Source organism: Monodon monoceros, unplaced genomic scaffold, assembly GCF_005190385.1.
Source record: "Monodon monoceros isolate NGI ecotype Baffin Bay Population unplaced genomic scaffold, NGI_Narwhal_1 Super_Scaffold_16, whole genome shotgun sequence".
Taxonomy (NCBI): domain Eukaryota; kingdom Metazoa; phylum Chordata; class Mammalia; order Artiodactyla; family Monodontidae; genus Monodon; species Monodon monoceros.
Genome location: NW_021703772.1, coordinates 84952263 through 84966096, shown reverse-complemented (window position 1 = coordinate 84966096; position 13834 = coordinate 84952263). Strand labels below are relative to the sequence as shown.

General features: G+C 36.2%; 1 long non-coding RNA gene across 3 annotated transcripts in view; it reads left to right on the top strand.

The window, feature by feature from the left end:
• LOC114897022 overlaps positions 1-13834 on the top strand; it is a 409238-nt gene that overhangs the window by 133108 nt on the left and 262296 nt on the right. For all 3 annotated transcript variants that reach the window (XR_003793981.1, XR_003793982.1, XR_003793980.1), the window contains exon 3: positions 10658-10810. This is a non-coding gene — a long non-coding RNA (uncharacterized LOC114897022). The remainder of the gene's footprint in view (positions 1-10657; positions 10811-13834) is intronic.

The following is a 13834-nucleotide window of genomic DNA, read 5'->3' as shown; positions in this document are numbered from 1 at the left end:
ATTGATTATCAGTGTGAGCTGAAGAGGGTGGGAACACTGATGGCTTCCTCTCTCTTCGACAACAACATATGTACTTGGTTCAGGATCTTTCAGCTTTGCTGGGCATTTTCAGTGATCCGTTTTCATCCCCTCCTCCTTCCTATCCAGGTCATATGGTTGTCATATGAGGCAAAAATCAGGGGCTTCCATTTCCAAAACAGTATAGAATTTTTCCATTTGCTGCTCAGTTTTTGCATCCAACATTGTCTAGGCTTTGAAGTGGCATAGCTCAGAGTCACGTTAGTTTACTTTCTGCAGTCTCATTGCTCCCTGGGGACATTGAGTGAGTGGGAAAACATTGCAGATGTATAAGGACAGTATATTGCTCTTCAGAATTTCTGGTATTCTGAGATAATTTTGATCTGTTTATCTTAGTTTTGGTTTTCTTTGATATTTGAGACCTGAATAAAAGACACTGTCCAATCTTTTTCTCTGTTCCTTTTCTCCTAATGTCATTACAAAGGGAAAGATGAGGGCCTAACATTGAGGAGCTGCTGGCTTTCGGGGGGAGACGGTGGGCAACAGCACAGTGTGATGGCAGAGAGAAATTCTGCTTCAAGGAAGATACTGCCCAATTTTTTAAACTTAATAGGATTAGTCATGGGAACTATTTTTAGCAGAAGTTCAACTTTATCCATGTATTTTAATGTGGGAAAATTGTGTCCTTTTCCCTCTGCTAATGTTTGATGTATTCCAGCCCTCCTGTGAGCGTGTTTGAGTATCTTAGGGGATCTGGAGTGGAGGAGAACTTCCTCTCGGATTCTCTCTGTTTTCTTTCGTGAAAATGACATTCCAAAGCTGTTTCACTTTCTGACAGGAAATGGAGCCTTGCCAAAAATGATTAAAGTCCGAGAAAGCATAACAGTTCCAAAGCTGCAGCCGTGCTTTAGGAGTCCTGAGTTTGACATGGTGTCAAACAAATGTGAAATATTGTTTAATAAATTTGAATAATTCAGAGATAGGAAAAAATCATTCTTGGCTTATAGCAGTAGTGGTTTGAATTAAGTATGTAAAAGACTATCTACATCTAATAAATTGAAATAAATACCTAAATACACTTATGTAAGGTTAGCCTAGCCTATGACTTTATTCCATTATACTAGTTATATGTGTGAGATGAAAGTCTTATTTAAAATACATGTAAGTTTTAAAGGGTATACATTTCTGCAGTGTGTAAGGGAAACGACTTCTGCCTATGTGACCAAACCTGTGCATAAGGGATAATTTTTAAAGTTATAATTAATTCAAATAAATTCATCAATAAAATCACTTAGACTAAAATAGTTTTGTTTAAATAGACTAAATAATAATTGAAAACTTTAGTCAATATTTGGAATCATAAGCCCAAAGGCTTTTTATATAATAGCAGCCTCAATTATTTCACTGACAATCCTAGTTAAATTATTTTCCCTTTCCACCAGAGAGTTATGCATTTATGTAGTTAACTGTGTGCTCCCCCTTCTCACAAAACTGACCAAGAAAGAAAGCATCTCTCTCAAATCAATAAAAGATACTACTTAAAAAAACTCCTTGAGGGGCTTCCTTGGTGGCACAGTGGTTGAGAGTCCGCCTGCCGATGCAGGGGACACGGGTTCGTGCCCCGGTCCGGGAAGATCCCACATGTCACGGAGCGGTTGGGCCCATGAGCCATGGTCGCTGAGCTTGTGCGTCCAGAGCCTTAAAAAAAAACACAAAAAAAACCCTCCTTGAGTAAAAAGCTTATAAAACATGGTATTTTTTTTAGCTCCTTTGAAAGACAATTATTAAAATAAACTAATTTTATTATTTATTCTTTTCACTCTTTTGGGTATATATTTGGAATATATGTTTTTGGTGCAAAAAGTTGAAAGTTTTCTGTATCTACTCACATTCAACGGACACTACAATTCATGACCACTTTTTAGACAAGCTAAATTGATTAGAGAAGTCATTCAATGTCATTGAGTACCATTTGTCACTTCATAAACAGCTACAATCTGCTGCCTACAAATGCAGAAGGACTGCCAAATAAATCACATCAAATGGTGGGAGTAGACAGTATCCCTTCATCTATAATTGGTACAGCCTCTCCTGTCACGTTTGTTCATTCTTGTGATTCTGGTGTGGATTGACACTGACATGGAAAGGGCAGCCCCTGTCAAAGACGTTAGAGAGTCCGTGTTTCGGTGATGTACGTGCTAATAGATATCCACCATAATATTACATTAATGTCACCCATGTATCAAACGTACAACTTAACCATCTAGATATCAGATGATATGCCCATGTGGTTCTGTACTAACAGGAGATAAACTCTTTGACTTCGAAGGGAAATTGATAGATACCAGAGGAAATAACATGGTTAACAGATCTATAAGAAAACAGTACAAACATAGCTTGCATGTTCTGTTTCACTGGACATAATTGTAAAGCTCTATCGTTTACTTCCTGTCACATTTTCGTAAAATATGATCATTAAATATATTATTTTTTTGCTAATTTCCAAACAGCTTCATTTTAAGAATTCTTTTTCTTTCCTTGTCAAGCAAAAAAAATGGCCCCTATTACAATTAATGCTTTATATTATGTCCCAGGTTTAGGCTTTAATGAAAATCTGCTTGCTTAGGATCAAAACTCTTTCTCCCTGCAGTATCTGTGTGTGTGCAATGTGCACCTGTGTATATAAGCACACGCACACATACACGCAGGCTTTTGTATATATTATACCATACTGCCACACTAATGTTAAAAATTAACATAAATTAATGAAGACAATATACTTCCATAATATCAAGTCTTTAAACACTGTAGACTCCAGGGAGATGGAAATGGACTTCAGTTGTTGCTGAAACATCTCTAATATATTGAATTCCACTCTGCAGAGATAATGGCCATGTCCACATGACAAAATGGAAAATTCAGTATTACATTAGAACAGCTTTGTCTTATTGGACTTCTACTACTTGCCAGGAGCTTTGCAGATATTATCTCTTCCCATTTCACAGTAAGTAGGAGAGGTGGATATTTTTATTCCCATTTCCTAGGTGAGGAAATGGAGGCACCAAGAAAATAAATAAGGTGAACAGTATCATCCAGAAAGAAAAAGAACTAAGATCCTGGGGTTTAGAACAGTCTGGATCCAAACCCTTTTACACAATGATATGCCCTCAATCAAACTTTGAGAACTCAAAAAAATCTTTGAGAGATGAACATACAGTAATAATGCCAACAGAGAAAGGAGGCCAATTCGGATTCTCTGAAAAATTTCCCCTGTCTGAAGTACCACGTTACTTGATCTTGGGAGCAGAGGTGTCTGCAGAAATGGAAAATTCTCGATGAAAACTCAGGCTTGGGCTTGCAATACTCTTAGCCTCCCTCACTGTGGCATCCAAGATGAAAAGCCTGTCCAGAAGAAAGTGGATAGGTGTGGGACTGCTGGGGCTCACAAAGATGCTATTTACTATGTGTATTAAAAGAAGCCAGTCATTCCAACAAAAGATTCTAATTTTACTGTTTAATTAGCGAGAATCCTCCACAATTTTTTTTTTTTTTTTTTACTTTCTATGAAGAAAATAGCCCTTGGAAAAATGCAGGAACATTTTCCTTAGTAATGAAGGGAATTTACAAATAACTATTGGAAGGGTCTGCTTCATTTTTCTGAAGGAGTTTATTCCCTAGAAAAAGTTGGATTCAACTGGAGACCTGGAGAGGAGTACATCATAAGAAAAAAGTTGCTGCAGCTTTTTTGAAAAGATCCATTACTAGAAAACATGATTTTTCTGTAGGTTGATTCAATTAAATTCTATCAGCCATACTTGTTGACATGGAATTTGTTTTAAAAAGGTATACTAAACCTATTGTTCTTTTCTAATAGATAGTCAAAAGGAAATAGACATGAATTCATTTGAAAATAGGTTTGGACAAATAAATGGCAGAAGTAATTCTGGTTACTTGATCTGAGTTACAAAAAATGGCATTCTCCTATTGATAAACAATGCAGAATTGACCAATATCCAAAGCAGGCAGCTTTCATGGGACTATGCTCATTGTCAACAAATGTTGGGAAAAGGTCAATGGTTAATTAAATAATCCATCACCTCAAGATAGAGAGTAGTTCTCAACTCTGACAATCAGTGACAGGAATATTAAAAGGTCAAGAAATGAGTTACAATATATTCTGTTTTGTTATTATGTATTATAAAGATGTGATTCTATTAAAGAAGTAGAGGGTAGAAAAGGTTCATATCCTACTAGAAACATGCTTCCTAAACAAATACATTTTGGATTATTTACTGATACGAATACTGTGAATTCTCCTGGAGCCAGAGGCTTCTTTGAATTTTTGTACTTTTTGAAAAAAAATGTTTTTTATAGAGAGTGTTTTGTCTCAATACTTGAAAAAGTACGTGAGATGTAGTGGGGGTCGGGAGAAAAGCTTTTTTTTGAGAATTACTTTCACTGGGGCTTGGTAATTTCAAACCGTTATTTGCTTTGTAAAAGAACATCTTTGCAAACGTGGTAGCTTTTAACTGCAGACTGCACTTTCTTCCGATGCTGGATAACTCAGTCACTCTCAGAGACCAGTAACATCTCCAATTTCCTTACATCAAGTCCAGAAAAACCCTTTTGTAAGTTAAACGTACTACACAAACCTGATGTATCGATTTGACCTAATTTTCTTTCGCCAGGATTGGCTTCCTCATTATCCTTTCCAGACATGCGTTGTTGTTCTTGTTGTTTTACAATGGGAATTCTTATTTCATTTGGGCTGCCTTATCTAGCAAAATTTCTTTCTCCATTATCCTCCCTTATTCCTTCTTCCTGCCCCAGAGTGCCATTGATTCATTCCGGGTTTTCAAGCTTCAAGTGTAAGCATTTCTTTTTTCTGTGCTGTAGGTTGACTAAACAAGAGACTACTCATTTTCGTCTTTCCACCAGCCTTTCTCCTTTACCTCTTGTGGCCAAAATATGGAACACAGACAACTAAAAGAGGTACCCCAGAATAACTGCTTTCCAGGAAGCCATAAATCATGTGTGATTAAAGTAATTGGCAACAATAGAAAGAAAACATGTTCCTGTGCTTTGGCTCTTTAGTTTTGAATGTGAGAGGAAACTGGTCACCAGTTGAGATCACCACAGGTTGAGGAGAGATAATGCTTTATTTGAATAGAAAAATGAAGCCTCTTACTTGTCCCTTGAGAAAGTGGGTCTTGTCGAGTAATGGTCTATGGCTACGTCACTCTGCTGAAATGTTCATTTATATGGCTTCTAAATGAGGGGTGCTTCGCCAGGGACTTTGACCCATGACTGTGCATGGCTTTACCCCCTTGCTGTCTGGGTGAGTACTGCTGTTTCAAATATGGGCAAGTGTTATAAGATTATTTTATCTCTTACTGTAAAGCGTTTTGAGAGACTTCGTATGAGAGGCAATATAAAAATAAATTGAATTGAACTATGGCTTCAACTCCCCACTTTTTAGTGCTGAAACCTTTAGAGCAAAAAGTGCAGTGCCGTGACAAAAGACAAGATTAAGATGATGTCAGGAAAATGGTCAGCTCTGGAGAGCCCTGACCCTCCAGGAGGGGTGTGTGTGTGTGTGTGTGTGTGTGTGTGTGTGTGTGTGTGTGTGGTGTGTTAGTTGTTGTCACATTTGCCTATGTGTTAGTTTAAACCCTTTCCACAACTGTGATAAATCATATTTGTGTCCTTAAGTTAGTTATTCTGAGTCATAAGATATCCAGAATCTACTTCCAGTTAATGCATTTCTATGAAGACAAGAAGACTTCTTAATTACACAAATATCTCTTTTACATAACATATCACTGTGCATTAAAAGCCCCCTGGTTAGCCTCCGAAAGGTGGAGGTCTGAACCATATCATATTACTTTCAGAATCCACAACTGCAATACTTTTTCTTTTAAAATAAAATAATCTTGGCTTAGGGTAATAGGTTTTTCCTGTAGAAATGTGATTTTGTATTTTATGACACTGCATCAATACATTATTTTAATAAATGGCTCTTGGTTCACCAGAAGTGCTGTATTTTGACAATATCAGCCAACCTTTTCATTTGTTTAAGCAGGAAAAGTAGGGTGCCAAAATAAAGCTACTCCAGAAGAATGTCTCAAGAATGTTTATGAAAACTCGGTTACAGCTACATTTATTAGAGTTAAAGCATAGTATTAATTTGTCATGCAGAATTCCAGGGAAGTGAGTAATTTCTGTATTTCTCTAAATGCCAGTGTTTCATATTTTGAGGTAACAATTTGCTTGTAAATATGAAACTAGCAACATAGACTATAATGTGACAAAAGGTATCAGAGATTTGTCATTATCTGACAATAGTTATTGGATATATTTGCTGCCACGCTATGGCATTTCTCATAAAAGTAAGTTGGAGAATGAAAAGATTTATCACACCAGGCTCTCTGACAGTGGGCCAGAACTTTTAATGAATTAGATGATTTACTAGAGGTTAGAAGCGGCCACCCACTCCCTGTCTTCACAACACAGAGATTTCCTTAGCACACCTCATTCTTATCTCCATCAAAGCTCTCTGAGACTGTTTATGGATAAGCAGTTCAGTCCATGGAAGATCAGACGTTTTTCAAAGTTGTGACCACACTGACTATTAAGTTATCAAAATACAGAGAGCAGATCTCTTCCCGGACCCAGAATCTTTCTTGCTTATAAGGTTGCAGAGAGCTCTCCCCTGTAGATCTGTTGTTTATGACTCCTTTTTATCTCAAGCTCTCAACAATATTTTTGCATAGTGAGTAGATTATCCCAGGTATCCTGGGGATAAGTAGGAATATTATTGTCTCCTGGCAGTACATGGTGCCTCTGGGGCCTGAAAAAATGAATACCCCTTCAAAGGTGCTTATTATCTTAGGATGGCACAGAGACACTCATAGTCACTCATTTTTGTGTCTATTCTTTGTGGGACAGTGTGCTCTGGTTCAGAAGGGCCACTTTCCTAACCCAGAGTTAAGATAACAGAAATATATATATAATATATGCACACAAGAATGCATATATTGGTATTTCTCTTTTAAATGTTTCATTTCATAGAAAATACAGTTGTACTTAATAATTTATATGCAGAAGTAGAAACAAATCTCAGGAGCAAGACAGGAGGGAGAGATGTAGTTTGCAGTTTATCAAGTTACAGGCCCTAATACCATATTTTTACTTCTGCCCTGCAGTAGACTGAATGTTTGTATCTCCCCCAGAATTCATATGTCAAAACCCTAATCTCCAGTGTGATGGTATTAGGAGGTGGGGCCTTTGGAAAGTAATTAGGTCATGAGGGTGGAGCCCTCATGAATGGGATTAGTGGCCTTATAAGAAGAGGCATGAGAGAGATGATGTCTCTCTCCACCCTGTGAAGACATAGTGAGAAGGCAATCATTTACAAATCAGGAAGAGGGCTCTCACCAGAACCTGACTGTGCTGGCACTCTGATCTTGGACTTCCAGCTCCCATACTCTGAGACATAAATTTTTGTTATTTAAACAACCCAGTTTATGGTATGTCATAATAGCTGAACTGACTGCTTCCCTCTACCTCCACAATTGTATGTATTTTCCATTCAGACCATGACTCCATTTCTTTTTTTTAATTTTAATTAAAAAAAAAATTAAATATAGTTGATTTACAATGTTGTGTTAGTTTCAGGTGTACAGCAAAGTAATTCAGTTACATATATACATATATATGCATACATACACACACATATATTCTTTTTCAGTTTTTTTCCATTATAGGTTATTACAAGATATTAAACATAGTTCCCTGTGTCATACAGTAGGTCCTTGTTGTTTATCTGTTTTATATATAGTATTGTGTATATGTTAATCCTAAACTCCTAATTTATCCCTCCCACCCCTTTCCCCTTCAGTAACTGTAAGTTTGTTCTTCATGTCTGTGAGTCTGTTTTGTAAATAAGTTCATTGGTATTATATTTTTAGATTCGACATATAAGTGGTACTTCATGATATTTGTCTTTGTCTGACTTACTTTACTTAGCATGATAATCTCTAGGTCCATCCATGTTGCTGCAAATGGCATTATTCCATTCTTTTTTATGGCTGAGTAGTATTCCATTATATATATACATACCACATCTTCTTTATTCATTTGTTGAAGTGCATTTAGTTTGCTTCCATGTCTTGGCTTTGGTAAATAATGCTGCTATGAACATTGGGGTGCATGTATCTTTTTGAATTAGAGTTTTTGTCTTTTCTGGGTATATACCCAGGAGTGGGATTGCTGGATCATATGGTAACTATATATTTAGTTTTTTAAGGACGATTACTCCATTTCTAAATGGATTAATCAACAGCTAACATTACAGCCTGGGGCTTTACTGTATCACCTTTGTTCTCTTTTTCCCTCTGCTATACTTATGCACTGTCTCTGCAGCTACTGTGCATACATTCGCTGTGCACCAGGACACAAGATCATTTACTTTTGCTCAAATATGCCTAGTGTTTTCATGACTATAGGCCTCCATTCGTGCTGATCTCTAAGAGTAACTTCTCTTTCACCATCTCTGAGTATTGAAAACCCACTCATCTTCAGTCCTTCCATAATCTAAGTGGCAGAGATGAGCCTCAGTTTTCCATCTGCAAAATGAGGAATATATAGCATTCCCTTTTATCATGATTTTGGCAATCAAGTGAAAATGTTTGATACTCTAGTAAAATGCCCTGGTGTTCTTCAATTAATCACTTCTCTGAGAACCAGGAATATGTTGTACTCAAAACACTCAGCCTCTTATTATGCATGCATATGGAAATATCTTTTTCTATGCCTGTAGGCCTTGACGAAATGCTGAACATTATTTATGTCTATATAAATACCTAATACTTATACTGGGGGCTCTAGACTTAGTGGGAATTTAATAAATATTTTAAAAAATGGCCTGTCCCATATGTTCAATGTCCCAAATGTTCCAACATACATCTTGGACTATTTAGACCAGTACCAAATTGAACTTGGTATTAGTCCAATTCACCAAGTTTATTCTTGCTGCAATGCACCCATTACAGTAAGTGCTCCTAGTTGCTACCTTTGGACATACTCTGCCAAAGAGACATGATATATGAAATACACCAACGTCACTTTTTAGTTCTTCATGACTTTCTTACAGTAACACCGTCCAACTGGCAAGTTGATGAAAGCCTAGAAATGGAACTTCATTTACAGGCTCTCCTGGTGCTTACAGATCATACATTTACTGCTTCATTTGTAGCAGTGTTTGTGCTGGTTTGTCTGTATTTCAGATAGCAACGCCATGAGCAAAATATTCATACTCCGTGGTGTGAGGGATACTTTACTTCAAGTGGCTTCTCTGATGCCAAAGGTACCATTTATGGCACAGAGAATGAAGGAGGCAATTAAAATATGTGACTTTGGTATTGCCACGTGCCAGCTGACATAGCATAATGTGACAGGCACACAAAAGAACTGTAAAATGCAAGACTTCTGAAGATGTGGTGGGCTCCTTTATCAGAATTTTAAGACTGGTTAAGATAAACTGTCTTTGCTTATTAATGGAGAGATTTGACACATTCCAGAAGCTGAGCTGTAGAGTCTCATTTTTTTCTCCATATCGTTTAAGCATCATCTTTGATATCAACTGACCAGCTAGTGGACTAGGAACAACTTTGCCTTTTCAAAAATCTATACAAAAATGCCTCAAAGTGTTTTGGGTATATTTATATATCCACAACCTATTTTTCCCCCTCAGAGGAAGCTGGCCTCTTCAAAATGTGTATGGAGACACAACTTTTGTATTGGCAGCTTAGTGTCCCGCTCAAAACCACATCCTGCAAGGCACTGAGTGAGAGACCAGAGAATCCTCATGACGCCATCTTTAGATTGAGATCACATGGCTCTGAATAAGCCTGCTCTAGAGCTAGTAATTTTAGGTTTAAACATTTGCCAAATTGAGTTTCTCCAAACTGCATGTACCTTTCACCTCTGCCAATCAAACACAGAAGTTTAAACTATATGGAAGGAAAAGAGCAGCAGATCCCTCCAAATATCCATTATGCTTATATTTTGAAGAAAGAAATGGAAAAAAAAATTTTTTTTTTAAAGAAAGAGGTAAAGTTCGCCTCTTGGGCAGGGGCTTTCAAGTTCTCATATGTCTCAATGAAAGCCAACCTAATTAGTATAAATCAGAATTTTGTATTATAGACATTCGAGTATAATGAGTTCTATTATGACAGATTGCATTAGGTAAGATATATGCTATTCAATGGAAAAAAATAAATATGATTCATTTCTTCATTAGAGGATGCTTATTTATAGTGCAATATATATCTACCTCCACTTTGACATTAAAGTTTTAACAGTTTTTTAACTATAAAATTTGATTTTGTTGTGGCAGCTGCACTATTCAAATGATAGCTGCAGTACAGCTGCTATCAGTGAGGGAGATTTATTGCTTCCCTACATGGATAAGGATATATGCATATTTACTTTTAGTTTTATTGCTGATGTCCTGTATTTTAATGACACAAGGTGAGATAAAAGAACATTATAATCAAGAAGCCCTGCAAATACAAATGGCATACTTCTTATGAAACTTTGTTTTAACTGTATACAAATTCCCTGTCTTTTCTTTCAGTGAAACAGCCTAAATTGGTAGAGAGCTTATACTCCTGCAAGTTCCCTTATGCTTGTTTTTGGCATTTCTTTCACCAAAGACCCTGGAGAGGAGAAGAAAGGAAGGGAGGAGAGTAGACAAGATAGGACAAACGAGAAAAGAGAAGAGAGATGAGTGAGTAACGTAAAGTAGTTCAAATAATTTTGTGTGTGTGTGTGTGTGTGTGTGTGTGTGTGGTAACTAATTTCTGATGGAGGGTGGTTGATTTGAAACTTGGGATTCAACTTCAAGCCAGTTTGGAAGCACATAACTTGCTGCTCAATAGACAGTAAAGAAAAGGGATTGAAAGTTGAAAAACTTTTTTTCCAACTGATTTTGTCTCTTATTCTTTTTCTTAATATTGTCTTGAACCAATAACCTAGTGACAGATGGGTAGAATTCACAGTTCTTGGCAGTTTTGATTAGATCTGATAAGCATTCAGATCTATTTGGTATTGAAACAGAGTTGGAAATCACATGAAGACAGCCTTTCTCAGAAGAGTCCCATTACTTGGTAGTTTCTGATGGGTTGAAAGTACTGCTAGGAGGGTCTTTGGAGTATTTGGGGATTTCATGATTGATATCAGGCAACACAGAAGTGCCTGATGTGCTTTCAATGGTATTAATGACATTCTGTAAGACAGAGAAAAGTTTTGATGTGTTCTTTCATTATCCCAAATCCTTGAACTTTCCCATATACTCATTTCCTCCTCTCATTTTTTTTTGTTTAGACTTGTGGGTTTAGAATGCTATTTTAATTATTCCTATTTAAACACTAATAAATCTGTGAAATTAGCAAATTTATGCACCCTACAGCATGTGAGATTTAAGGAGACCTGTTTTGATCTTTCAATTACCAGAGAAGTATTTTATAGCTCTCAAAATTTCATCATATACCTATTAGAAAATAAATTGGCAATTCAAAAGTTGTTGAGTAAGGAGACCAGGTTATTTTACCTGTACTTATAGAAAATGAAAAGACAGATTCCTGCTGCCTCTTTCCTCTTTTTCTCAGTCATCTGGTAGCATTGTTGGTATTTTAAGCTAATTTGATGTTTTAGGTACTCACTTTTGCACTATAGTCCTATGTGGGGATTGTTCTTTACTCTTTAGCCATATGTAAACCACATTTCCTTTATATACTTATCAGACTGCAACTCCTAAAAAGTTCATAGGTGTCTTTTTAACAAAGTCCAAATTGCCGCCCTTCTGAATTAGACAGTTTTGGTACATGAATTATTGTTCCTGTAATAATTGCTTGCAACTGAATAACACATGGAGACCATCTTCGATAAATATAGAAATAACTGAGTTTGCTAAATAGTCTTTGCATTATTTCATTATAAAGTTATGCCAGTCAATTAACTCCAGCATGTGAACACATTATGCACCAAATACTGAAATGAAAATATGAGGATCTTACGGCCTTGAATGATTTGATACCTGTTTTGTGGGGGATAGTGGGAGGGAGGTACTCACCTCCTTATTTCCTCATGCATAAATGTCTTGGTTTAAAAATACGTATTAAAAATATGAGTAAAACGCCAAGATAACTATTTTTTAGTACCAGTCGCCCTACCCTCCATCACTAGCCCCACTTCCCACCGTATAACCGGGCAACCAATGACAGATTTTACTCCTAATGGATATTTTACCCAGATCCATTTTAAAGATTATGGACATATGGGTTCTAATTTTCAGGTGTTTTCTAAATAAACCTTTAGTGTGTATGTGTGCTTATTGTAATTCAGTTTTCTCGTTGATGTGAAAAAACCTATAAAAACGTAGAATTTCATACATTCCCGTTAAGATTTTAATATTAAACATTATAAGTGACAGCACTTATCAAAAGTATGAAATTTTACTTTGAGTTATACAGATGAGAAAACTTCTGGTGAAGAGAAAATCATCACATGAATAAGATTACAAATAAATTTAAATTATTTTTGGCAAGTGCTTAACCATATTTTATCCTAAAATTAGTCCTGTCACTTGATTAAAAGTAATGACATCTTTGCTTCAGTAAACTTAACATAATACTAATAATTATTATAACAATTTAAAAGTAATAATTTGCTTTTCATTTATTTATTTCAAATTCTGTAGCCTAAAGATCCTGCAGGAACTTAACTGATTGATGGATTGATTTCAGTTTAATTTATGCTTCCTCAGCACACTTGGATTGATCATTTTTGATAGGATCACCTGATCACCAGTTATTTAGTAACTGGAAATTTGAGTAAACTGTCATATATCCAATTTTAAACTTTGAAGAAGTTTGTAAATGGTCCCTCTCTAAAGTGGGCAGGTAAAGCTGAAGGATTAAAATTTTTCAAATTCATTTTCATTGAGGATGCATTGTCCCTTTTCTCATGGAGAAGAATGGCTGCATCATCCTTTGCTTCCAAGTAGTGACTGCATTTGGGGTTGGATGGGTGAGAGGGTGGTGGTATGAAGAAGTAATTAAGAAACCTGGTCCTGTATTGGGAATTTGAAAGCATCCTAGCATGTCATTCCTACAGCAAACCTAAAAAATAGTATGATTGGACACGTTAAGTAACTGAGGAATAGAGAAATTAGGTAAGTTGTATAAGGTCACCCAGCTATATGAGGCACAGTCAAAATGCAGGAGCTGCCAGAATAATCATTGAGACTGTAGACAAACGTTCTCCAATAGATATATGCGAGCCACAGATACAAGCCTCATATATAGTTTTAAGTTTTCTAGTTACATGAGTAACTAGAGTTTTTACAAAGTTTTACAAAGTTTTACAAAGAGTAAAAGGAAACAGGTGGAATTAATTACAATAATGTATTTTACCAAATGTACCTTTTTTATTTCAAGATATGATAAAATTACTATTAATACGTTACATTTTTCTCATACTGTACAAAATTCAGTGCATATTTTCACTTACAACATGTCTCATTTTGAGCTAGTCACATGTCAAGGGCTCAGTAACTCTGTATGGCTGGTGGGTACCATATTGGACAATATAGCATTAGAGTCCTTGAGAAACCAAAAGTGGCACACACAGTATTGTAATTGATTAACTAGTAATCATTGAATCATTAACTAGTAATCAATGAAAATGGCCAGAAATTCCAGAGAAAATGATCCTCCTGACATAAACATTAATTTAGGGCCATGCAGGGGTG